This window comes from Artemia sp. Qi Xiang Cuo, chromosome 9 (assembly GCF_049724085.1).
Source record: "Artemia sp. Qi Xiang Cuo chromosome 9, ASM4972408v1, whole genome shotgun sequence".
Classification (NCBI taxonomy): domain Eukaryota; kingdom Metazoa; phylum Arthropoda; class Branchiopoda; order Anostraca; family Artemiidae; genus Artemia; species Artemia sp. Qi Xiang Cuo.
Genome location: NC_142802.1, coordinates 44369875 through 44397760, shown reverse-complemented (window position 1 = coordinate 44397760; position 27886 = coordinate 44369875). Strand labels below are relative to the sequence as shown.

General features: G+C 36.6%; 1 protein-coding gene across 2 annotated transcripts in view; it reads left to right on the top strand.

Moving 5' to 3' along the window:
• The window catches only part of LOC148948691 (uncharacterized), a 169502-nt gene that overhangs the window by 48577 nt on the left and 93039 nt on the right, over nucleotides 1–27886 (top strand). The window contains exon 1 of one of the 2 annotated variants that reach the window (XM_089094601.1): nucleotides 11456–11531. The exons of the other annotated variant lie outside the window; for it this stretch is intronic. The gene's annotated coding sequence lies outside the window, so the exon portion shown is untranslated. Of the gene's footprint in view, nucleotides 1–11455; nucleotides 11532–27886 lie in introns of those variants that run through there. 2 annotated transcript variants of the gene reach the window in all.

Below are 27886 nucleotides of genomic sequence, written 5' to 3'. Positions count from 1 at the left end.
TAGGATCATGGACTGAATGTCCACATAAATTCGAGATGTTTGGACTTTCATCTCTTGCATGCAAAGTAAACGGCATCCCACTCTACAATCTAGCTTTTGATAAATCCTATAGAACATTGTACGAGTTGACCATGCAAACCCTAGATCATGACTCTCAACTATTTGAAAATAGTATAACCGAAGAAATATTTTCTAAAATACACGGTATCATTGTTCTAGATTTTTCCGGCACACATGATGTGACGATCGCACGTACAGGGAGTTTGCGTTTAGAGTGCACATTTGCCAGCCCATTCGCTTAGATTAGTGCACAAATCTCACTAAATCAATACGAAACCTATTGTGAAATCACTCACGAAGATAGTGTTCTACTAGACTGGGTACCATGAACACCAGTCAAATAATCAGTGTATTTAATATGGACCCCTACATGTCTCAGTACAAATTCTATTGTCTACCCTCAAAATATCTTGGAAAAATTCAAAGTGTCAAAAATACCTTGATTATTGTTAATAGCAGTCCATTGACTATGTTGACGGGTCATTGGCTGTGCGCCTATCAATTATAGATGGTGATTGAATTTTTTGATACTCTCGGGCTACCCTACACATTCTAAACACCTCAAATCAACAACTATATAGAGAGCAGTGACAAAACTATTATTAAAAATTAGAGCAGGGTACAGGATCTAACGACTAAAAGCTGTGGCTTCCATGCACTACTGTATTTTGTGTTCCGATGTCGCGACTATACTTAAAAGCAGTTTCTCCACATTTATGTTGACAATCCACGTCTGAATGACTTTCTAGTGGAAAATATCCTCTCAGACCTATATAGTATTGATTTCAGTGCCCTAAGAGTAAAGTGCTTTAAAAATGTTTGTGAATTTGTTTATTAATAAAATATATATATATACAATAATGTCTTTAAATGTTCACTTTAGATTTCTTCATCTTCGATGTATAGGCAACTGTCGTGAACCACTAATGCCGATAAATCATTTGGATTCACTGTATATTGATCTTGATTGACTGCGAAGTCAGGGTCACATTTTCTGCAGTACAATGTAACTTCACTCTTGTCATATCTCTTTGTATAGTCAATGATACTATTTGCATTCATATTATGAAATTCACGAGTTTCAATCTGTCTATTTGAAGCAATATCACATACAGTGTTTTCAACTGTTGAATGTCATTCCATAACAGCCAAATAAAATTCTCTTGGCTTATAGTCAGAATTGGTATTGTCGTCACAACTATGACGTAGAAACCATTTTGTCTTGTTACACCAACAGTTGAATCCTAGGCCATATTCCTCTTCCCAGAATGAATTTAAACTCGCGGCAATACCAATCTCGTAGAAATAAACTAAAATTACGTTTGGGATTCTTTCAAATCATAGCGGGGTAAGTATTCTCCCACTGATCACATTTATCTTAGTGACAATTGGAGCACAGGTGCCCTCTAGGATGAGAGTCACACACCTCATCAAGACATGAATTACATCCTTTAATTTGTACTGCATAGACTCTATGTAATTTACAAGGATAACATAATTTACACTTTTCACTATAGTCATCAATAATTGTACAATTCTCACATTGAGTCTAACTGCCAAGAGTGTACATGCACAATGGACATATATAGAACATTTTTCGGTTTCCGGTGTCAACTCACTCACAGCTAAAACGAAACTGATCCTCTTCGTTCGATAAATTCAATGAGAGGGAAATGGGGGGAGAGAGGAGTAGCTCTGTGACGTGACTTCTACCGAATGATGGAGGGAGCCATCTACATTGAATCCATTGGCTATGTTTTCAAAGTATATCATCAATATGATTCTGCTTTGTTTCAATTAATATATCAATAAATTGACTATAAGCAATTGAATCACATCGTAAAAGCTTCATGCAATAGTCCGATGGGAGAGAATCACTCCTCATTATATTGTCAATTGTTCCCCGACAAGAGAATATCCTGTGTTGAAGAGATAACTCGAGAAAATCATCATCCAAAATCAAATGTTTTTCCATAAACACTAGATTTGATCTAATTCTATCTTTCTCAAATTTATTCATTTTTCAGTCCTTTCACTCCAACTGCTGACTCTAGACTGACCCTGATTCGTTAGCACTAACCAGAAAAGAAAAGGGAACATTTTTGAGGTCGAAACAATTTTATTGAATAATTACAACAACAACAACAACATCAATAATACAGAGCATGTACAATCAGCGATACTGTTTATTGTCTTCAATATGTTTCACCAATGCACTTAAAGCACATTGAAGTCTATTCACATGCGCTATATCAATTTTAGCGGCGAAACATAATTGATCCTCAATTTTAAATTTGCTCAAGGATATCACATATCTTGCATATACTGCATCCCATTCCATACAAAGCCGCGATCCTTTAGTGATTTCCACCGAAACTTTTGATGCTATTGTAATATAACCATCAGCTCCACCCTAAACGTCTAAGAGGTTAACCAGTACAATCGTCGCCATCATCAACACACACAAGTATATCTCCAAAATTTTCGAAGTCAAACTGTTCTTCTTCTTCTCACTCCTTTGTATACTAGAAGACTAATCAGCGCCCTATCTAACAAATCCTTTATTTATATTCCCTCCAACACTCCTACTAAAATAGCGCACTGATTGTTTGAGAAGGGAACACGTAATCTAACTGTTTTCGGGAAACTCATAGCATTTGGCGAGAGCAACAACATCAAATACTATTTCTGGACACCAAAACATTTACCTCGAGCATGTACATGACCAAAACAACAACAAATACTATTTCTGGACACCATGACATTCGCGATCGATTACGCAATCAATTTCTCGGAAATTCACTTCCCCCTCGAGTCCTAGATCAATAACATTGTCCCCGTTAGTATTCAATGCGCATGTGCAACCTTCGTCCCGGAGTTATTACACATAGAAACAACAAATAAATCGATCTTGGAAAAAGAGGTCATTGACTCCATTACGTAATCATTCTCCCTAATGACTCTATGCCCATATTTGGTGCCCCGTCAGTATTCTATGCCCATATAAAGAGCTCCGTCACGACCTTCTGATAGGGTTCTACTGACATCTACTAGATACAACAAAGAACCACGAATAATTCATTTAGCAAAAATGTATCTATTTTGAAAGTATTTTCTATTTAAAATACTGGAAAAAAGTTTGTAAGTTAGTATTTGAAATACACAGAAAATATGTAGTTAGATACGCATTTTGAAATACATGTATTTAAATACTCGAACATCACTGCCTAAGGGGGCGAGGACGAAATCTCATGAATTGGGAGTGGCTAGTACTTTACAATAGGTCAGGGTTCTGTGCTTAGACCTCTGTAACGGTAATTAAATCCATTGTGTGTATTCAAGAGTGGGCCTCTAGCTCAGTCAATTTGTCGAAATTCACAATTTTGGTATTCGTAACAAGAAACTCAGGGAAAGTAAAACGATTACTAAAACAAGCATTCTCTTTTTTTGTTAATTGTAAGAACTAGATGTGGATGAGAGGAACGTTGAAAAGGAAGAAGAGAACCATTTTTTTGTGAGGGGGGGGGGGGAATGAAAACTGGGGTCCGTTTGGGAAGTAGGATTATAAAGGGGGATAAGGCCTTGGCGAAAATCAGATATTTTTTCTGGGATACTATTAACTTGGCAAGGAACAGTAGCAGCGTGGGGATATTCATTTAAATGGCTATTATCTGGTGGTCACATGGCCACATTGTCGGAATGGTCTCTCAGGCCTTTCAAAAAATCTTTGGCTTGTGGGTGAGTGGGGAGGGTATAAGGGGAAAAGGTATTTGGCTTAGAGAAAGAGGGACTGGGACTGATGCTTATAAAAGACTGAGCATAATGCCCAAACGAAGAGGATAGCTCTTATCCAAGCACAGAAGACGGGAGTTAATTAAAAAAGAAGGGAGAACCGATGATTGAGAAGGATTTGTCAATTGTTGAGCTTTGTTCGAAGAACTTCAAGGGGTGAATTTTGTATGGGCACGATGGAGTAAAAAAGGACGGGTAAAGAGGGAGGGAGATTCTTACAGTTTCTATCTTTTACAAACTTGTTCAATTTTATTACTGTGGGTAGACAAATAGAGGGGGGTACCTTAACATGAGCATCAATGCAACCAAAATAATGGCCACTGGAAAAACAGCTCGTAAATTTGTATGATTAAAATTGCACTCAAGCTTGCTACAGTTTCCTGATAAGTAAAATTAACATAAATGTAAAAAAACTGCAACGACTAGATTTAAAATTACCACATAAGAATTGCTTACAAACTCTTAAATAATCGTCAGTTTTGGTAAGGTCAGGGTGAAAAAAAAATTTGTCGTTAGTAGCAATGATTTTTGTGCTGAGTATTTTGATTCATAAAAAATTGATATTTCACCATTACTGTGATTTTGACAGGAATGTTAAGTAACCTTTTCTCTAGCCTGACTTGTTAGTGGTTGAGCTTTTTTGATCCTCTTGGGAGAATTTGGCTGCATTAATTACTTGACCAGATTAATTACTGCTGAGTTGTTCACTTTCATTGAGGTAACGTCAGAATATTTTGGATGCCTCCTGCTGGGCAGAAAGGGAGGGGGAATGTTGTGGGGATTATCAGACACATTTAGAGCGTCCAACTGGTTAGAAATTTCTAGATGTTGCACTATGGGCAGTGGGTTTTAATCAATTTTGGATATATAGGTCAAAGATTTCTAAAGCTTGTGTTTCAAGTCTAAAAGCCACACAAGTGTCTCGGGCTTGGGATTTTCAGATTCGATGGCGGGGAACTCGGTCTGGCATGCAATGTTCTTAACAAGGAGAGCTGTTCTTTTCAGATAAATATTAGTCTGACACGTTCCATCATATGCAGCGAAAACCGGGTGAAATTCCATCTGAACTGACACTTCTCGTGAGGTGGGATGAGAGTTGTCAGTGGGGTTACTTGGAGTAGGAAGAGGTTCTATGGAAATTGAACCACTGCCTTCAGTCTGACAAGCCACTTCCCGACGGGAAAACGTCTCTTCGGGATGGAGGCTGGGGGAAGTTGATTCAATCCTCAGGGAAAGGAGGGTCAGTGGAGATTTGGTATTAATCCCCTTGAGAATACTGAGCGTCGCGACTCTTGAATCCTTTGAGGGGTAGGGGTGAGGAGAAGATAAACAGATGACTTTAATGGGTTTACCTGCATGCTAGAAGTATCATTAGAGGGACAATAAGGATGCCACCACCTTTCATTCCATATAGCAGAATCGATTCGACCATACTTTTCATCTACTGCATTAAAAGAGGAATTGCACCTCCACATTCGACTGAATTAGAAAGGACTGGATTCAAGACAGATTAGTCTTTGTCTATCCAATATGTATACAAAGAGGTTAACAAACTAAATATACTCTGGTGATTGACAAGGTGTTAACAGTTGGAATGCTAGATGAAGACAGACAGACTTTCTTCCGTTGTCAAATTGTTTTCGATAGAAGCGCATATACCGTTTCAATTATTGAATTATAAAGCATCAAATATATCAAATATACCACGAAACATGTCTTAAAGGTACGAACTTTCTTAATGATAGAAATAAATTCTGTTGTGTTTTCGGTGAGCTCACTTTAAAACCAGAGGTGCATAATTTTACTCCTATATTGAATAGACCAGAACAAGACATTTGACGGGGAAATCTTTTGCGCCAAAAAGGCTACATCATTAACTTGCTGCTCAAAAAGGTAGCTTCATATGCCTTTTACAGTTTCGTGATTTAACACGAACCTAAGGACCATTTGACAGACTACTATCTCTGCTTGACAGATATATCTGGAATAACTTAGAAGTCTAGACACACTGTTACATATCCATCTTTTGGATCAGTAATTAGACTGCTTATACAAGGACCAGAAATTTCCATAACAGCTTTCCCAGACGACATAAAATTGACTGAAATGATTGAAAGTAGTCCTGTTTTTCAATATGAATTACAGAATGATCCAGATTTTGTGGAAAATTATGGGCTACCATAAATGAACTTCACTTTCTAAAATAGGAAGATTTAAAAGATTTGGTTTGGGATTTCGATTTAAGGTAAAAGAAAGGGAGAGTTACTCACCTCAAGATTGAATGGCTGGAAGCTCCTGCAAGGTGACACCAAGATAAGTTTTTTCTGCCAACGCTAAAAACAGCTAGAACATTTTTTCCAGTCACTGGGTGTTGAGCATAAAGCTGAGGATTGAAGTTTGTTCATAGACTCCTCGAAAAAATGATTGAAAAGACATAATGGAAATAAACATCCATCCATTCTTTTAGCCTATGAAACAAAAATTATGAGCTCTTTCTATACATTATTAAGTATGAATATTTTCTTCTAATATATATGAGGATTTGAAAGTAATCTTAATTGGGTTATAGCTTGGATATGCTAAATTTAGCTGCTTCTTGTGCAATTTGAATAACACAGGTAGAAGTGATCATTATATAAAGAACTGGCCAAATAGGGGGTCACTTAATTCAGGGCAAGAGAATTTTCTTTGCCAGTCACTTGTAAGCTCTGAAAAAGTCTTAGTGCCTCCACCTAGGCTTAATTAATCTAGGCTGAAGTTACCAAACTAGGCTTAATTAAGAATTTTATAAAAGCAAAAGATCGTGATGACAGTGCAATTACCATCCTGAAAAATAAGTAAAAAAAACAGGGAAGCTAAGCTAAAATAATAAATATTTCTTGGCCCTTAAATAAGGGAAATGATGAAATATGCACAGCTTGAAAAACAATTAAAGATACTAGAGTCAGCAGCATGGTTGTCTTAAAAAAAAGTGGGAAAGAATTTTCTGGAAAACTTCGGGTCTGATAGCTACAGAGAAGTTGTCAGTGATATGATTAAGAACGGAAAGATGACGGGATAATACGTCTAAAAAATATTCTTTCTGCACTCTTTCCTTTATTCTTTCCTTGGAAACCTAGGGGCTGTGAGCGGCAAACATAAGGAAAGCTTCCATCAAGATATTGCAGAAACAGAAAGGCGCTACGAGGTTAAATGGTGTCCGAAAATTCTGACAGACTACTGTTAATTATCGAAGAGACATGTTTCTCAAGCAAAATACAGCCGTAAAATCTGCTTCACATACAATTAGGTCAGTAAATATACTTTCAATTAAGACATCATAGTTCTATAATCTATAGACACGAAAAATGTTTTTCACGTGATTATTCTAAAAGTTAATTACTTAGAATCCCCCATTGTGTGGGGGACCTCCACTATAACTGGCGAAATTTTGAATTTCGTTGAGCAGTCAATTATACCTTGGGGTTGCCTACTATATTGCAAGGGGGCTCGCAAACCTTTTGACTCCAGATATACTGTAGTTTTAAATTTATCTTGCCGACGAATAATCATAAATACAAAAGTGCACCAAAACCTTTCCTAGGGCTCGTGGTGCCTGGGGAAAAATTGATTACAGCACCCCTTCTTGACTCAAATATAAGCAAGAAAAGCCGAATCAAGGTAAAAAATTTAATCGAAGTGGGCATGCCCCCAGCCACGGGACCTGGGGAAACTAGGAACGCTCTGTTACAGACCCATGCAGTTTGTGGTATATTTTGGTATATAAGTGTTTCGCATATTATATTTTCCAAATTAACTAATCCCAAATTTATTCAATTCTTTTCACGAAAAATAGGCTGTTTATTAAAATATCTATTCATTTGAAACAAGAAGTAAAAAAGATTTTTCCATTGTCATTGAAATAAACTAAATTCAAAAGCTACACTCGTAAATCTGAACAGGTCATAACTTCGCCGTTTCAAGCTTCTCTGGGGGACCACCCCCCCCCCCACCACCACTCGTTTGGATTCGGCTCGTGCAAAGTATTTTGTTGTAGGAACATGAATAAATTTAATAAAAAAAAACCTTCGATAAACGTCTTCTTATTACATAACAATTCCAAAAGGTGATCCTGATTATACCCACCCATCTTTGGCATCAAAATTACATCTATAGTATGTTTAGTATTAAACTAGTCACTTATTCCTGTAAGCAGGGTTGCCACCCGGTGAAAATCACTAGGATTCTTGAAAAATAAATCACTAAATTAGCACATAAATCACTAGAATATTGAATAGAAATCACTAGAATTATAATACTCTTTATCATTGCAACTAATAATTGTTTCTTTCTTTACCATGTTCTATATAGGCGCACATACAGGAAGAGGGTAAAATTACCCCCCCCCCCTAAATATGGAAAAATACCTTTAGATTGATTTTTTGTTGTTTTTTTCAAGCGAAAATTACCCTTGAATTTTTGAATAATGCCTATTTGCTTCTTCGTGCAGTGAATATAACAAGATCCTTGCTTGTTCTTTTTGTATTTTCCGGAAAAGGTACCATTGGCTTTTACCCGGCTGTAAAAGCCAAGTTCAGAGTTAAGATGTTAAGATGTGTTCAGGTATTGTGCTCTCGGTCGTATGTAATGATCTAGACCTAGTTGTGACTAGATTTGAACGCTTACGAGCAAACCTGCGATCTTAAAAAGTGTCGTATACCGTCAAGAGCAGCACCTAGTTTTGAATTACTTACACCCATTAGAAATAATGAATATTAATTAAGAACCGTCTACATCCACAAGAATTTCTCCCCATGACCTATAGAGGTCATGTCATCCCCGGAGGCTTATTTATTGGGCCGCTTACATTCACAAGAATTGCTCATAGTTTTTAATGGAAAGTTTTAGTTTCCGTTTGTTTGACCGAATGTTTATGAAATTAGTTTCAAATTACTTACGCCCATGAAGTTTAGTATATACTCGAAAGGAGACCAATGCAGGTGGTAAGAATATGAATGAAAGCTTGTATGTTACAAAAGAAAACATTTTGCCACAATAAGAAGGGAGCTATCACCACAAAGCACCCTTATTCAGGCTTAGTTCAAATGAAAAGAGATTGGAGATTCACTCCTAACTTCATTCCCTCTCCTTTACAAAATAGGAAACGGGGGCATGTTTGGTCCTGGGAGACCGAAAAGGCTAAGGTTATTAAGTTAATACTTTCATGGCATGTAGAGGGGGTTGATGAAATAATTCAAAACACATCCACGTTGTCAAAATGGCACATCTACGATATTTCTGGAAGGGCTAAGGATGTTAATTTGACACGCTAGTGTCTATGTAAAAGACATCTGGTGGAATATATGCTATATTTTCTGGACCAAAAAGGGTCATTGTAATGGGAAATTCCAAGTTCTAGTGTCCTCTTTTAGACACTAAATTGATTCAACGGTGTCGAGGCCCCTGCTGTGTCCTTCTTTCTTACCTATTGACCACTATTCCTAGACGTCTGATCAGAATTTTGAAAGAACTATTTTGTTCCAAATAGTTGACAGGTTCAACAAATAAATCTCCAGGTATGACATGATCCACACAACCCCTGGGACAAAATAAATCATGCAAGTTGCCCATTGTTTATACATAGATTTTATAATAGAAATTAAAATCTGCGTTTATACATATATTCTCCTACGAGAGATATTATTTTTTAATGGGTCAGTAGCTACACAGATCTAAAGGCATTACGTGCTGGCAGATTTTCAGCAAGGCGTATATGGAATACCTCAAGAACGACTGAGGGTACTAAGGGACTAAGGCCGGTGTCATTTGCGCTTTACCGAAAACGAAATACATTTTAATTAACATCTGTTTTATAGCACTCATTAATCTAAAATTACTGAATCTTTTAGGAATGAATATCATCATATATTAAATAATCAATCTGTCCTCATTTCTTTTTTTTTCAGCAATCCTGGTCGTTGTGATGGATTTTTTTCCTTTTTTTTGCCGTTGTTGATGGTTCAACCAATAAAAACCACAGTATTTAAAATATATTGCTTTCAATGAGATACAAAAGGCATTCAAGTCGTTCATAAGTTTAGAGAGGGAGGGAAGGGGACAGGCAGCACTCCTCTTACTTACAAATCTTGATTTGCCTTGAGACATTTTTATGTGTGTTTGTTGTTGTTGATGTTGTGACAAATAAAAAAAAAACACTGCTCGACATAAAAGCTTCTTTTTTGCAAAATATTTTTTAAATTAGTATGTTATAAGATCAGATTAAAGTTTCTTACTTATTTTCGATAGCAAAATTTTTACGACAGGTTTGGTGGTGTTATCTGCTATTACTAATTGCATAAACACTGTGGTAGCACAGCAGCGGCGCCAACTGGAAATAGGGGGCCGAGGGCATTTTCTCTCCTCCTTTATTTTTGGCCCCTTTTTTCGGTATTTTTATAAGAGCTGAACGTAAATTGAACTAATGATAACCGACAAGGTTCAAAATATAGGACTCAGTTTTTTCAATGAAAACCGGGCTTAAGAAATTTTTAGAAACTTCATAATCTGCAGTCTCTGGAAGAGACCGCAGATCTCTTGAGGCCGACTTTACCTTGCTGGAAACCACCGCCGGCGGCTTGCAAAGCATCGTTGGTGATGTCTCTAAGGCCTCGAAGCATATTGGGTTAACCATAAACAGCTCTTAGACTAAAACGGCTATACTCATCCAGGATAACCAGTATCAAAAATGCCCCCGTTTTGTATTTTAAAACTTGTATGGAAACAACGGCCAACTTCCATAATTTACGGGGCTTATCCCAGGACCTATAGAGGTCATGTCATTCCTGGAGGCATATTTATTGGGCCTTTCCACCCTTTTGAGCAAAATGGCTATCTAAAAATTTAGATCAAATGTCTTATTAATGTTTTCCCCATGTAATGTAAACCGCTTATCTCGTGCAATAATATTCTGAAACAGTAATCTTTCCATAGAATATGATGATCAGTAATTTGCAATTACTGCAAAATTGGAGCTAATTTTCCAAAATCAAGTGAAAATGACAGTAAAAAATTGTAAATTATCCATATAGTACCATCAATGCAAATGTGACTCATTTGTTTCTGTGGATGCTTGAATTATTTTGGCCTATCTTAGTTTTGACAAGATATCTGAAGACACTAAATTTCAGCTAATGGGGCAAACTGGGGTCCGAGGGTGTACACTTGGTTCGGGCGGCGGGGGGGGGCTTTTTTTCCCTCTGTCCCATAGAAAATTACGCTCCTGGTTGAATGGTCCCTTCTTATTTGATATGATCTACATGGCTACCTGAAAAGCATAAATAAAGTATTTAATACTAGGAATATATTCGTAAGAAGTAACATTTTTGAAACTTTCAAGCAAAAGGTAACAAAATCCATAAAGAGAGAAAAATCATACGGTCATGTCATGAGTAAGTAAGGGGGGTTAAATTCTTCGCTAACCATTCAAGCTTTACTACCCCAAATTTACATAATAGCTTCTCCCTGCTGAAAAGGGCAAGTCTGCATGACATCATTTCCGACGCAGATTCTATAATTAGCTGAGAAACCGATTCGATGCCAAGATTCTCTCATTTACCAGATCCGATGCAAAGTCGCCTAGACTTGCATTTTTGTTGTTTTTAAAATGTTTGTGCGAGTGAAAGAGGATTTTTTTCTCATGGGTAAGCCTTGATGAAATTTACTTGAGAAATATTTGTTAAAATTGAGAGATTTCTGAAATAGCGTGTGCCTCAGGTGGACGTGATCTCACAGTTGTGTGTAGTTGTATTTCCGGAATCTGCCTAGATTTTTACTCGATACTCGCTCTTGAAATTAAATTAAATACAGATTTTTTTTCGTATACAAGGTTGACTGTCTAATTCTGAAAAAAAAGTATCGTATATTTGAGGACGGTGCTATCCTAAATTTAAGGGGGATGCCCCAAGCCTTATCTGGGGGGGGGGAGGTGTTGTTGTTTTGAGCCCCCCCTCCCCATCCCCGAAATGTTTATCGGGCGTAAAACGTAACCAAAGTGAATATAAACAAGTTTTTGATGCGTTTTTTTGTAACCCCCCCCCCAAAAAAAAATCGTCTTATAACCTCCCTTCCCTCCCTCCGAATTTTTTTTGTAACCCCCCTCCAAGGCTGTATCCAGGGGGGGGGGGGGTACCCGGTTTGAACCCCCCCCCCGAAATTTTTGACCGAGTCGAAAATAAGTCGAAAATCTATCTTGTTTTATTTCATTACCATTAACCAAAATTCACTTCTCGCGTGTGTTCCGATAAGTACCGCAGAAACATAATATGCAATGTCTAGGACGCTTGAAACATGTTTTTCGATTTGCTATTCAAGGCTTTTTATGAATATGGTAATTATTTTCGTTTGAAATTCCTGTGAAAAGCTTCTCTTTTTTGATTGTATGAGATAGGTCTATTCATGAAATGCATAAATATGCGAATTCTTCAAAAAATCAGAAACAGGAAGATATTACTAATTAAAACATTAACTCACTAATTAAATTTTTATCCGGATTTCTGACAAGAAAGATTTTTTTTAAGCATATGGAATGATCTTGCTATTTCACTATGATGTAGGTATAGGTGTAAAAATTAACCAAATTCAATCTGAACCACTACGAACAGTGCCGTATCCAGGAATTTTTTGTGGGGGGTGGGGTGTACAAAAAAACTTTTAAAAATGTATCCAAAATTTGTTTATATGCATTTTTGTTTGGTTTTTACAAGCCAGACAGAAATTTCTGAATCTGGCCTTCTGAATCTGGCCTTGACCACAAAAGGTTTTTAGGGAATGATTTTCGTATTATTCTAAGGGGAAGGGTTCACCGGTTCTAGGTGTATTTTCTGCTGTTTACTAGATGAGATATCAATCATTTTTTTTCCAATGAAAATAAAAAGTGACATTAAAACTCTAAATTAACCAAACGTCATCCTGTATATGAAAGGGGTTGTTGCACCCTAGCCCCTCCTCTGTGTGCTAAAGTATAATTGATCCTTTATCAGAGCCAACGCTCAAGCATTGCCTATAGTAAAGGGCCATAAGCCTTCAAAAAGAGACACAAACATAAATTAAGGCATTCTGTTACCCTGAGCCGCTTAGAACTCTAAGTAAGGAGCGAATCGACTAAATAGTGATCGAAACTCCAAAAAACCGAATTTCGGTAACAAATGATACATGAAAAGAATTGGCTTTTTATGCTGATTCCAAATATAAAAAAAGTTCATTAAGTTTAATTTTTACCCACCAAAAGCTACGGCCTACGAAAGTTTGCCTGATTTTCGAAAAAGGAGGTACACGCTTCCAAAATTCAAGGGATCTTAACGAAAATCGCACCTTCATATTCAGCCTATCAGAAAACCTACTGTAGAAGTTTCAAGCTCCTATATACAAACATTTGTAATTTTGCATTTTTTTTTCCCCCAGAAGAAACATCACGGGTGCCTGCGTGTTTGTTTTTTTCCCAGGGGTAATCGTATAGCACATACGATCCTAGAAGATCGAGAGAGGGCTCATTTGATTGGAAACCATAATTAATAATGCCCTTTTTAGGCGACCTAAAAGATTGGGGGCAACTAGATCCTTCCCAAGCCCATTTTTTTCACAAAGTCGTCCGATCAAATTTTGTGATAGCCATTTGATTCAGCATAGTTGAAAAGTACAATAATTATGCCTTTGGGATCACAAGACCCTTAATAGTCCCTGGGTAAACAGCTGTAACTTACGCAATTGGCCCATTGTTCACATACGGTATTTGTTATTGGAAAACATACGGACATTTTTTGGGGGTATTTTATTCACGGGGGGGGGGCGGGTTCCATGGGGGAAGTTCTGGATGGAATTTCCCAGGTTAAATTTTACATGAGAGGGACGGAAGGGTATTTCCCGGCTTTACTTGAAAAATGATCAGAAATTAATTATAAAAATAGGAGTTTTCAACTAAAAGTAAGGAGCAACATTAAATCTTAAAAGAAACAGAAATTATTCCATATATGAGGAGAGCTGCCCCTTCCTCAACCCACATTCTTTACGCTAAAGTTTGAATTCTTGTCACAATTCTTTAAGAAAGACTACTCAAACACAAGAGCGGTTGAATTTGAATGAGATTTTTAAAGAACATTAAAACTTTTGCACAAAGAGCAAAGCTTGAGGAAGAGGCGGTCCCCCTATATACGGAATAATTTCTGTTCATTTAAAGTTTTAATGTTGCTTCTTACTTTCAGTAGAAAAAAATTCTTACATTTAATAATGGAAAAAGGTGGCTTACGCATTATCTCAGGAACGGCTAAGGGCATTAAGTTGAAACTATCAGGGAATCCTGAGGTGGTTATTGAGCTAAATCAAAATGCAATATGTGAATCTAGGTGGCTAATAAAGCATAGCCACAATGTCCCAGGATATTGTATCAAGTTACAACATTCAGTGGATGTTGAGAGGGATGCTGAACTAAATTAAAATAAAAAACACTATGTGCATCCAGGTTGTCGAAATAGCGTCTCTGCGCAACTCAGGATCAGCTTTGGATATTATATTACCTCTGTATCCACTTTGTAAACTTAGCGTTAACGAACAATGCGATGGTGGAGCAAAGATAGAATGTGACGCAAACTATGCAAAGGATTTACAAAATTTTTCAGACGTTCTAACTATGACTGTTAAGTCGAAATTTCTAGGGAATGTTGAAATAAAATAAAAAACTTTGGAAATAAAAAACGAGCAGGAATTAATAGGAAGAAAACTTTTTCTGAAAAATGATTTTTTCAAAGAAAAGTAAAGAGCCTTATGAAAACCCAAGACAAGCAGAAACAATGTCCTACAGATAATAATTCAAACTTAACATGATTAGAAATTACTATTAAAGAATAAATGAAACACAAAATAAACGGAAACTAAGATATATACACACATCAAACATAAAGACAAAACAGTACTGGGACATTAGCCTATATATAAGACAGTGCTATTGACGGGAAGGCGTCATAACATCTAACCGTCAGGAGCACTAACGTCAGGACATCGACAAAACATCGACAAAAAAATCCGTCAGAACCACTAACAGTCATAACATGTAAAACTTTAAAACTTTAGTTTTTTGGGGTTTAGGGGGGACAAGGTACCTACATTAGGCTAGGTTATGCATTTAATATATGCTATGCTTTACCCCCACATCCCTGATGTGCAAATATATAGCCGAAATTTGTTTCTAAACTATTATATACTTATTACTGCTATATAAACTTTTTTGTCAATGTTATGACGGTTAGTGGTTCCGACGGTTAGATGTTATGAAGTTTAGTGCTTGCGACGGTTAGTCGAAATGGTAGCACCCCGCTACAGACTGTACAAGGAAATCAGACATGGAAACCCGTCAAACGGGTATTTCCTATCTAAGTTGATTGCAAAGTGTGATTTCTAATTGCGTTTACAATATTTAAACTGTTATTTTTGGGGTTTAGGGGGGGGGGGAAAGGTACCTAGGTTAGGCTACGTATTTAATATATGCTATGCTTCACCCCCACCCCTGATGTGCAAATGTATAGCCCAAATTTGTTTCTAAACTGTTATATATTCATCCTATTTTATTTTATTTCATCAGCATTAACCAAACTTGACTTCTTTCGTGTGCTATATATAATGCACCAGTGCCAACAAAACAGATACTGATATAGATAAATAATAAAAACCTTAAACGAGTAAAAAATAAAAATGAATCATCAAGTCAAAGTTAAAAGGGGCAGAAATAAATAGAAACAAGAGTAGGGCTACCACCTCACCAATTTTCTAAATGCTATTGCATCAATTGTGCTTTGCAGAAAACCAAACATATTTTAAGGTGTTTTCTTTTATAATTATAACATTGAAAAATCCAAAGACGCCGTTGAATAAAATCGTAAATCTTGAATTGCTGAAATTTCTAGGAATCACTATCCTTATACGTTAAGCTTTCAATTTATTTAGATTTTATTTTAGTTTCTATTTTTTGCTGATTTTTTTCCATTCAACCACACTATTCAAAATACAGGCAGTTTTCAACAGAGCACAAATGACCCAATAGCCTATAGACGGCTTAGGGGTGGGGGATAGCCCTACTATTGTTTGCAGTTCTTTCTGTTCGTTTTCAGCTTAACTTGATTGTTCATTTTCATTTCTATTCCTTTTAGGATTTATCTATTCATTTATATCAGTTATTTTTATGTTTCACGTGATTTTAATGTCAGTTCGTTTAGGTTTAATTTATTCATTGGTGGTACTTTCTGGTCGTCTTATGGTTGAATTATTGTAGGACTTCTCCCCACTCATCTTAGGTTTTCATATGGATCCTTACTTTCTTTGAAAGATTTCTTTTTCGGTAAAAGTATTTTTAATTGATTATTAAACAGAATTAATAACTTGACTTAATTAATCAACATCTAAATTATCTTGAAACTTTTGCGCAAAGGATTGGACGTGTTGTGCAGGTTACTGAAGCATGAAAGTTATCTGTAAATTCAAACGCAAAAAATTTGCACAATAAGAGAGGGGCTAACATTCCATCAGAATCCATATAATAGGCAGCGCAATAGCATTGCCTAAGTAAAGAGCGATGCGGGCACAATGTATTGTTTATTTTTGTTTTTTTGATATTTTTTAGACCAGGGCCCTGTGTACCGAATGATGTATGAGGGTAACTTCGTAAAGCGTTCATTCGCGTGGACATTGAAAGGGCTGGTGTCCTTTTTAAAAGTTGAAAGTGATTGGACGGCAACTCCCATGCCCACCATTTCCCCAAACACATTCAATCAAAATTTTGAGATAACCATTCTGCTCAACGTAGTTGAAAGGTCCGGAAATTATGGTTTTGAGGATGTCACCCCCTCGCCAAAGCCCTCAGGGCAAGGGTTGGAAGTTATACCCTGGGGGCACATAAGGTTTATATAGAAAGGGCGATCGTATAAACTTAGGAGGAGACTCATTGGATTGGTAATCAGAAGTTCTAGTACCCTGTTTAAGGTTCAGAGTGATCGGAGGGTGGATACCCCCCCCCCCTCACCTTGTGTTTCCCTGAAATGCATCTGATAGAAATTTTGAGATGACCATTTATTATCGTAGAAACTTCGAAAAAGGCTCATTTGATCGGAAATTAAAGCGGCTAGTGCCCCTTTTAATAGTCGAAAGCGATTGGAGGGCCACTATCGTGCCCTTTTTTAAGGTTCAAAAGTTATTGGAGGATTGGAGTAATTTTGCTCCTCAACCCCCCGTGGCTCCCATAATATCTAATAAAAAATATGAGATGGTCATTTTGTTCAAAAACGTCGGGGGTCTAATGAGTATGCCACCAGGGTCGACATCACTCCCAGAGCCCTTCTAATTATGACTTAGTGGATTGCCAGAGGTAAAAAAAGAGAGACACTATGTTTATCCAAGTCATCAAAATATTATATCCGCAAAATCTCAGAAACAGCTCGGGGAATGGAGTTGAAACTTTCAGGAACGGTTGAGGAAAGGAAGGAAGTAGGTGAAGCAAGAGGACTTCAAACTTGGTGTTGTGGAAGGAGAAAGAGGCTAAAAAATGTTTGCGTTCGATCCACCAAAGGCTTTTTTCTATACAAGCTCCTATGGGGAAATTGTTGGAAGGTTAGCAAAATAGTGTATCTACTATATCTTGGGAATGGCTTGGGAGATCAAGTTTTACTTTCAAGGAATGTTTTTCTAAATGACCATGTATACCTCGAAATTTAACATGGAGGAGGGTACAGAGAAGGGCTAAATTTGTTTTGTTTCGAACCAGTTTAAAATGTCCGGCACTTTAAGCTGCTGTGGGACTAGAATCTAGGGCAGTCAACATAGCATATCTGTAATGTCTCAGGAATAGCTTGTGGGATACAGTTAGAAACTTTGATGTAGTCCAGGGATGAGGAGAGGGGACATAAAATTCTGTGTTTGGTTGGGGGAGTAGCTAAAAAATGTATGTCTAGCCTATCTAAACCTTTTAGCTTCCAAAACCCCAAAGTGTATGATAATCTGTTCAGTCTAGATTAGCAAAATTGTGCCTAATATGCTTGGGATCGGGGGAAGGACGTGGGCGGGGATCTCTTGGGGCCAACCCTCTTGTGATCTCTAATTTTTCGAAATTTCCGGGCACTTCCTCTCCAAATTATCACATAACAGAAAAAAGAAAATAAAGTAAAAAAATATGAAACATAATTATAACACGATGCAACGATTAACATCATCAGTCAGTTCGTGGTAACCAACTGTAAGTAAGGAGCGACTCGGCCCAACAGTAAACGAAACTCTAAAAAGCAGAATTTTGATAATAATAGATACATCAAGAATTGAATTTTGTGATGATTCTAAATATATAAGATTCATTAAGTTTAATATTACCCATCAAAAGCTACAAGCAAAAGAAAATTTTCCCGATTTTTGAAGAAGGGTGGAGTATCACACAAAAGTCAAGGAATTTTATTGAAAATTGTACCATCAAATTCAGAATATTGGAGAATCCCACTGTAGAGAATTCAAGCTCCCATAATTAAAAATGTAAAATTTTGTTTTTTGTTTTGCCAGAAGAAAGATCACACGTGTTTTTTTTTTTCTTTGTTCTTCCCAGGGGTTGTTGTGTCAAACCAATGGTCCTAGAAGATTGAAAGAGGGCTTATTTGACCAGAAATTAAAAGTTCTAGTGCTGTTTTTAAGTGACCGAAAAAATGGGAGGACAAATAGCCCCCGTCCATGCCCTTTTTTCCCCAAAGTCGTCCGATCAAATTTTGAGATAGCCATTTTGTTAAGTTTAGTTGAAAGGTCCAATAACTATGTCTTTGGGGATGACTTGACCCTTGACCCTCACGGCATAGTCCCCGGAGGAAGGGGCGCAAGTTATAAAATTGCACATTGTTTACAAATAGTACTTTTTATTAAGAAGTATATGGATTTTTTTCAGGGGGGGGGGCTTAGGGATGGATTCTCCACGGGGAAAATTTCCCACTGAGATGGAAGTTTCCGGGGGTGAACTTCCAAAGGGAAAATCTACACGGGAAAAATTTGCCAAAATTCATATATGAAATTCGTTTAATTTCTCTTACTTCCTCGCTGGCGACCCAATTTTACATGTGGAGAAGCAATATCTCAGGAACGGCTGAGGGCTTGAAACTTTCAGGGCATGTTGAGCAATGCTTGAACCTTCAGGGAATGCTGAGAGAAATTTAAATTAAATTAAAAGATACTATGTGCATCCATGTTATCAACAGAGTATATCTGAATATCTTGAGAGTGGCAAAGGGTCAGAATATTAAACCATAAGATACTATGTGCATCTCGGTTGTCAGAACGGCGTATCTGAAATATCTCAGGAGCGGCTAAGGAAATTTACTTAAAACTTTCAGGGAAGGTTGACGGGGGTGTTGAAATAAATCAAAAGCCAATAATTAGAGCTATTAAATTAGAAATAGATATTTTAATTCTTACACCAGAGAAATGAAAAACTGGAGAAATATGCATTAAATTTACCAAACCAAATCTTTGGACAAAAAAGAACATAAATCAATAAAAAAAAAACTTTCCGAAAATATTTGGGCACTTGTATAATATAAACCCAATCACTCAAGTTGTTCATCCATTGACGCATTGTAGAATCGTTTTTTTTCGTTAGTTTCTTTAAGCTTAGAGTGTGACAAGACAAAGAGAAGAGACAGAATAGATAGCACAAATATGATTTGGGCTATATATTTGCAAATTAGGGGGGGGGGAGGGTGAATTATTTGGACAATGTGAAGTTAGAAATCTTAAGGGTCAGAAAACTTAAAAAAAGAAAACTAAAGGTAGAAAACTTAAAAAAGAAAACTGAAGTTAGAAAACTTAACAAAAAATACACTTTGGGGTTTTGGAAGCTAAAAGGTTTAGGTAGGCCGAAGAAATACATTTTTTAGCTACTCCCCCAACCAAACATGGTTTGATGTCCCTTCTCCTCCCCCTGGACTACATCAAAGTTTCTGACTGTATCCCACAAGCTGTTCCTGAGACATTACAGATATGCTATGTTGACTGCCCTACATTCTAGTCCCACAGCAGCTTAAAGTGCCGGACATTTTAGATAGGTTCGAGAAAAATAAAGTTTAGCCCTTCTCTGTACCCTCCTCCAAGTTAAATTTCAAGGTATGCATGGTCATTAAAAAAAAAAAAAATCCTTGAACGTAAAACTTGATCTCCCAAGCCGTTACCAAGATATAGTACATACGCTATTTTGATAATCTTTCAAAAATTTCCCCATAGGAGCTTGTATAGAAAAAAGGCTTTGGTGGATCGAAGACAAACATTTTTTGCCTCTTTCTCCTTCCACAACACCAAGTTTGAAGTCCTCTTGCTTCACATACTTCCTTTCTTCCTCAACCGTTCCTGAATGTTTCAGCTCCATTCCCCGAGCTCAAGGGCGCCGGCAGAAAATTCTCCAGGGTGGGCCAAACACTAAAATATCTGTGGTGGTTGGGTGACATGGAATATACGAGGGCAATTCAGAAACTAACCTCCGATTGGTCACAGTGCGTGTAGTGGGGGGAGTAGCGCGCCATCTGTGCATTCACGCGCTCAGCAGGTCAGTCGGCATCAAGCCGTAGTCGAGTGAACATCGTACCTGCGCTAGTTTAGTTATTGTGGTAGTTTGAAATGTGTGCTGCAATAGAAAATCCCGCCAAATGTGAAGTGCGTGCTGTTATAAGGTTTTTTACAGCCAAAGGATACTCTACAGCAGCTATTCATCGTGAGCTTTGTGGCGTGTACGGACCAAAAGTTATGAGTGGAGGAGTTGTCCGTGAATGGGTACGTTTAATTAAAAGTGGACGAGAAAACGTTCATGATGAAGAGAGGAGTGGTAGACCATCCTTGGTGACTGACGAACTCGTTCAGACAGTTGATGCAAAAGTTCGTTAAAATCGACGTTTCACAATGGCGGAGTTGTCTACTGATTTTCCACAGATTTCTAAGACTCTTTTGTACGAGATAGTGACAGCAAGATTGGGTTACCATAAGTTCTGTGCACGATGGGTGCCCAAAATTCTTACCGACCACCACAAAACTCAAAGAATGGCCTCTGCATTAGACTTTCTGTCACGTTATGAGGACTAAGGAGAACCATTGTTAAACAAAATCGTGACCGGTGACGAAACCTGGATTAAATACGTGAACCCTGAGACAAAAGAACAGTCAAAGATGTGGGCACATTCAGATTCGCCTACCAAACCAAAAAAAGCCCGGCAAGATTTTTCTGCCAGAAAACTGATGGCAACGGTGTTTTGGGATGCCAAAGGGGTGTTGTTGGTTGAATTCATGGAACGTGGGACGACCATTAATCAAGACGTGTACTGTGAAACACTAAAAACATTACGACGGGCTATACAGAACAAACGCCATGGTATGCTGACTTCTGGTGTCGTTTTTTTCCACGATAACGACCGTCCTCACTCTGCTCGCAGAACAACAGCCCTTCTTGAGTCCTTCAAGTGGGACAATTTAAACCATCCACCATAAAGCCCAGATCTGGCGCCAAGCGATTATCACCTCTTCATGCATATGAAGAAATGGCTCGGGTCCCAGCGGTTTGATGACGACGAAGAGCTCAAAGATGCGGTCACAGGCTGGCTCAAGGCACAAGCGGGTGATTTTTATGCAGAAGCAATTTCAAAGCTTGTGAAGAGATACGATAAGTTCCTCAATCGTTATGGAGACTGTGTCGAAAAATAGTGCAAAGATGTAGTTGTAAGATATATATATTAAAATATTTTTACTTAACTTGGTGTATTTTTTCAATCAACCGGAGGTTAGTTTCTGAATTGCCCTCGTATTTTAGGAATTTTTTTTCCTAGGAATAAGTTTACTTTTAAATACTTTTACGAAAAACTCTCAAATAAGAAGAGCAGTAAGATTGCATGCAAAATGAAACAAAATATAGTCCTGGCAAAGGGATAAATTTATTTAATCAATAATATATTTAATTATTCTGTATTAAATCTTGAAAAAAAATCAAACTCGAACTAAAAATACAGAAATGTGTATTACTTCCGTAGATCACAATAGATGTATACTTGTCTTTATGCCATTCCCTATGCTTTAAAATAGTTTACAGAAGGATTAGAGATACTTAAAAATCATACTGCCTGCATAGATACCACGTTTTGATTTTATAATGACCATATAAAATGTACCTCTTTCATAACAGGATAATTCTCCCTCCTTCGAACTTAAATCCCTTATATATTCAGACAATAAAACAAATTGAATAGTGAAATAAAAACTAAATTTAAACTTACTATCCAGCTGTCAAATTAACCCTCTTTCATGTTAGTGTCCTTTCAAATAATAAAATGAACTGGTTAAGAAAAAATTTTTCGTCACAATAGAATCTTATCAAATAGTTAGTAATAAAAAAACTGGAAGTAAAAAGTGATTTGACCAATATTCACCAAAACTAAAAATGAAATTCTCATGACAATTGCTACACCGGTAGTAATGGCTTTTTATGCTGTTTCTAAATATATAAAGTTCTTTCAGTTTATTGTTACCCACCCAAAACCAAAAATCTGGGAAAGTTTGCCTGATTTTCAAACAAAGATGAAACACCCCCATGCAAAAAAGCAAGCGATCTTATAGAAAATCTCTTTATTAGATACATCATATCAGAGAACCCTACCATAAAGGTTTCAAGCTCCAATTTTCAAAATGTAAAATTTCTCTTTTTTTTCAGAAGAAATATCGTCGATGCATGTTTATTTGTTTCGCTTCTTCCCAGGGGTGATTGTATAAAACCGAAGGTCTAAGAAAATTGGGAGGGAGCTCATTCAAACTTGAATTTAATGCTCTTTTTTAAGTAACCATACCGATTGGGCCACGGAAAAGTTTCGTTTTCTTGGTATTTTAGGGCATCAAACTACGACTTTACCCGAGGAGGACGAATTTGCAATCAATTTAAAATTTTGAAAAGCTAATTTATTTAAAAGTATCAATAACTATATTTTAGGCTTCCCAGTTGCAAAAGAAGTAATGCCACACGGTGGCAGTACTGGATTCAACCAAGTTGATTCGCTTTATTTGTAATGAAATTAGGCTACGTTCGGTGATCTGTAATTGAGTATCAGCTATAATGAGGGGGGGATTCATTGTTTAGGTGGGGGTAGGGTAGATTCCTAAAGAAGTACATTCTAATGGACAAACTACTTCCTCTTCATGAGGCTTCAGATAAATGTTGAAAGAGGTATGGGGGAGCAGGAAATAATTAAATTGTTTCTCTATTCAGCTTTTTGATACCAATATATATATCAAAATAATTGGCTTATGCCAAATATATAAGTTTCATTTAGTTTAGTTTTACCCATCAAAAGCTACGAGCCTGAGAAAATTTGTCTGATTTTCTAAAAAAGGGAGAAACCCCCCCCCGAAGTCATATTTTATCAAAATCACACCATCGGATTCAGCGTATCAAAGAACCCGAGTGTAGAGGTTTCAAGCTCATATCAGCAAAAATGTTGAATTTTGTAATTTTTGCCAGAATAAAGATCACGGATGCGTGTTTGTTACTTTTTTTCATAGATGATTGTATCGCTCCAGTGGGCCTAAAGCGTCGAGAGATGGCTGATTTTAACGGAAATGAAAAGTTCTAGTACCCTTTTTAAGTGACCAATAAAATTGGAGGGCAACTAGGCCCCCTCCCACGCCACTTTTTTCTCAAAATCGTCCGATGAAAATTTTGAGATAGGTTTTTTCTTCAGCATAGTTGAAAGGCCCAATAACTCTATCATTAGAGATAAAATGACCCCCTACAGCCCCTGGGAAAAGCTTTTTAAGTTATAAAACTTAACTATTGTTTTATTTGTTATTGAAAAGTATGCATACATTTTTCGAGTGGGGAGGGGAGGACGAATTTTCTGCTGGAAGCATTTTGCAAGAGGATAATTTTCCTTAGAGAGGGAAGTTTCCAGGGAGTGAAATTTTTAGGGGAAATTTTGCACTGGGTGAATTTGCCAGAATTCATTTACAAAAATTCATTATATGTCTTGCTTTTTTCTTTGCCGATTCAGTTTTAGCCATAGAAATGTTAAGGGTAATTGTCCGTCGTCAATTTTGGCCAGGATTGAATGGCCCAGATGAAATTTATGTGGGAGAGGGGATTTTCCATGGAGAAGGAGCCAAGTATCCTGGCGTTATTTAAAAAACGATCAGAAATTAAATATAAAAAGGTTTTTTCAACTGAAAGTAAGGAGCAACATTAAAAATTAAAACGAACAGAACTTATTACGTATATGACGGGAGTTGCCCCTTTCTCAACACCTCGCTCTTTACGCTAAAGTTTAAATTTTGTCCAAATTCTTTAAAAACAACTCCTGAAACACAAGGGTCGTTTGATCAGATCGATAGGTAGCTTTTTTTAAAGGGCCGAAAAACTGTAGCGTGAAGAGCGAGTTGTTGAGGAGGGGCAACCCCCCTGATATATGTAATGATTTCTGTTTGTTTTAAGTTTTAATGTTGCTTCATACTTTCATTTGAAAAAACTTTTTTTTTTTTTATTTAATGAAGCTTAGAGACAAACATTTTTCTAAAACCAATGGAAAAAAATAAGTCAATTAAAGTAAAAGTATATAAAAATGAAAAAAAGTAAGTAATTACATATAATACACGAAAGAATAGCCTACTTACAAAAACTAAGATATAAACTCCCGGCATTCAGTTCTGCTGAGCAATGCCGAAGCCTTGGACGGATGTTTTGTAACAATATCGACAGTTTTGAACTTGGCTATCAAGCACCAAAATATTTTATGCCTTTAAAGTCAATTGTTTATAAAAAGTAACGCACTATCAAAGTAGTTTGTTCAATGTAAAACATTAAAACTAAAAGAAAGAAAATCAAATAAAATTGTTTAATTCAACATTTTTAGAAAAACTAACATATTCCACACCTTTATACTTCAGAAGTGTAAAAAATAAGTCTTTTTCAAAGTGCCAACTAGATAAATGCAATTACTCCTGGAAAAAAATATAATAAAACACAAAAAAACGTATCCGTTCAGGGGGAAAATACAAAAATTCCCACCATTCCGTTGAGGGGAAACATTTCTGGCTTCATATATCAGCTCATGGGTACTCTGGCAATGCAAGCAAAAGTTGGCGGCATATTTTTACCGAAATTGCCCCTTAGTAAGTTGTTTTCCTTGTGTTTTCTATAATTAAACGAACTTTCTTGTGTACTAATAGCTGAACTAATTACTAATAAACAAATACATATTTAGGATCACCATAAAAAGCTGTTTTTTTTATTGAATGTTATCAATAGTTAGGCTCTTACACTTTCGTTATTGACACTTGACTTGACTTGACTTGCTTTATTTACTACTAATTACAAAATAAACTATATACAAGCAACCGCCCGGGGAAGGCTCAAAAAGCCTGATGAAAGACGGCTGCAATCCTCTAATACTCAACCTCTCAAAATTCCAATTCTCAAAAAAAAAAAAAAAGACCTGAAAAAAGACTTTAACACTCTCAATTTAAACAATAATAACAAAAACTATGAAGAGAAAAAAAAAATTAAGACATTAATGATGACAATAATAATAAATTACCGCCCCGCTCCCAATAAATGTTTTTTTATTTTTACTTTAAACGACCCAATGTGTTCAGCTTTCCAAACGCCAACTGGGATATCATTCCAAATAGCTGGAACCAAATACTGAATTCCGAAACCTGGACGTGTGGTGTCTCGATACTCAACCGTAAAATTTTCTGCCTCAGTAGTCGCATACCTGTGGAGTGAACTATTTACGCGAAAATAATTTGTAAAAACCGGAGGACATACATCATTCCAACATCTATAGGCAAAAATAGCAGCTTGGTAATCACGAATCTGACCAATGTTAAGCACTCTTAATTTTTTAAAACATGACGCGGTATCATTCACATTTTCTATATAATTCCCAAGACGACGTACTGTTTTATTTTGTAAAATCTGCACTCTTTTGAAATTTGCATAAAAATTGCTAGACCAAATGACACAACCATAAGAAATATAAGGCGCAACAATACTATGATACAATAATAAAAGAACCGATAATGGTAAAAAATGCTTCAAACAACGCAAAATTCCCAGACCTCTAGCAAATTTAGCTGCAACAAAATCACTGTGGTGCTTCCATGACAAATTACAATCAAGCTGGAAGTCCAAATAATGCACCTCATGCACCTGTGACAAAGGATTACCATTAACACTTATCTGTCCATCAACACTCGGAGGCTTACCAACTCTCCTAAAAATCCTAAAATTAGTTTTTTTAACATTCACTGACTAAAAGCTGAAACTTGTAAATGCATAAAATGACTTTAAAACTCTATATACATTAAACAATAGATCATAAATCATTCGACTAGACATAGTTAAAGCATTATCATCTACAAAAGTCGTGATAAAACACTCCGGTAAGTAAAAACGGATTGAATTAAAATACACAAGGTACAGAAGTGGCCCCAAGAAAGATCCCTGAGGTACACCACACTTAACTTGATAGGGAGAAGAAAATGCATCATTTAAAACAACTTGAATAGATCTTCCGCTTAAAAAACTATCAAACCATTTCAGATAATTACCACGAACTCCAAGGGACTGTAGACGTTTGAGTAAAATTTTAAAATCCACTGTATCAAACGCCTTTCTAAAATCAGTAAAAACAGTCAAAGGGATTTCACCACGTTCAAAGCATCTATTTACAATATCACATACAGAAAGCACGGCGTCCGACGTCGAGTGACCTTTCCTAAGGCCGAACTGAGTTTACTTAACATCCCTGTTTTGTAAGATAATCATATAGCCTTTTATGCATAATTTTTTCAAATATTTTTAAAAACAGGGGAAGGATTGATATAGGTCTATAATTTTCGATATTTAGTTTAGACCCACCTTTATGGAGGGGGATGACTTTTGCCCTTTTAAGCGCATCGGGGAATACCCCAGTTTCCAGGGAAAGATTGATCATGTGGACGAGACATGGTATTAAATAACACATCACTGATTTAAAAGTCTTAAAATCAATGACTTCTGTCCCTGGTGAATTAGATTTGATTGTTTTTACAACCTTCAGAATTTCGTCTTCAGTACACGGTTGAAATTCAATTTTACTTCCAGTTCCTCTATCATCCACAAATTCGTCCTCCAAGGAATCATTATTAAAATTCACTAACCCTTCCTCCTGCACATTTTGGCCAATACTTGAAAAGAACTCAGCAAATTTATTAGTAATAATCGTTTCATCACTCACTGCTGAGTGCTGCTCACTGCTTATGAACACATTGGGTCTTTTAAAGTAAAAATAAAAAAAAATTATTGGGAGAGGGGAGATAATTTATTATTATTTTAATTCTTATTATTAATGTCTCAGTTTTTTTTTCTTTTTTTTTCTTTTCTTCATATATTTTTTTATTATTTATTAATTTAGAGAGTGTGTTCAGGTCTTTTTTTTAAAATGAATTTTTTAAATGGTTGAGAATTAGAGGATTGCAGCCGTCCTTCATCAGGCTTTTAGAGCCTTCCCCGGGTGGTTGCTTGTATATAGTTTATTTTGTAATTTGTAGTAAATAAAGCAAGTCAAGTCAAGTTTAGTGCTATTTGAAACTTGCAGATGGTGGAATCTATTGGAAGAACGTTAATATGAGCAATATTTTTCATATGAGCTATCAAAAATCTATCGAAGATGTTCTGGTAGCCCGCTAGCACCACCCCTCGAGAAACGGCATAAAAATTGCCTTTTTTCGTGCCATATTGTACTTGCACACGGCAAAATTTATATAACCCACGTAAATATGAGAAATAGCTTTTGAATGAGCTCTTAAGCATCTCTCTATTATGTTCTATTAACCCGCTAGGCCTGGAATAAAGAAGGAAAAACGAGCGTTTTAACATTTTTTAACTTTTAGTTACTATGCGCTGTGGTTCGCTCTTTACTAGGTTGCAGCTAATGCTTCAACCATGACAAAGAGTTCATTGCAAATTCTCCTCAGAAACTAGTTAACA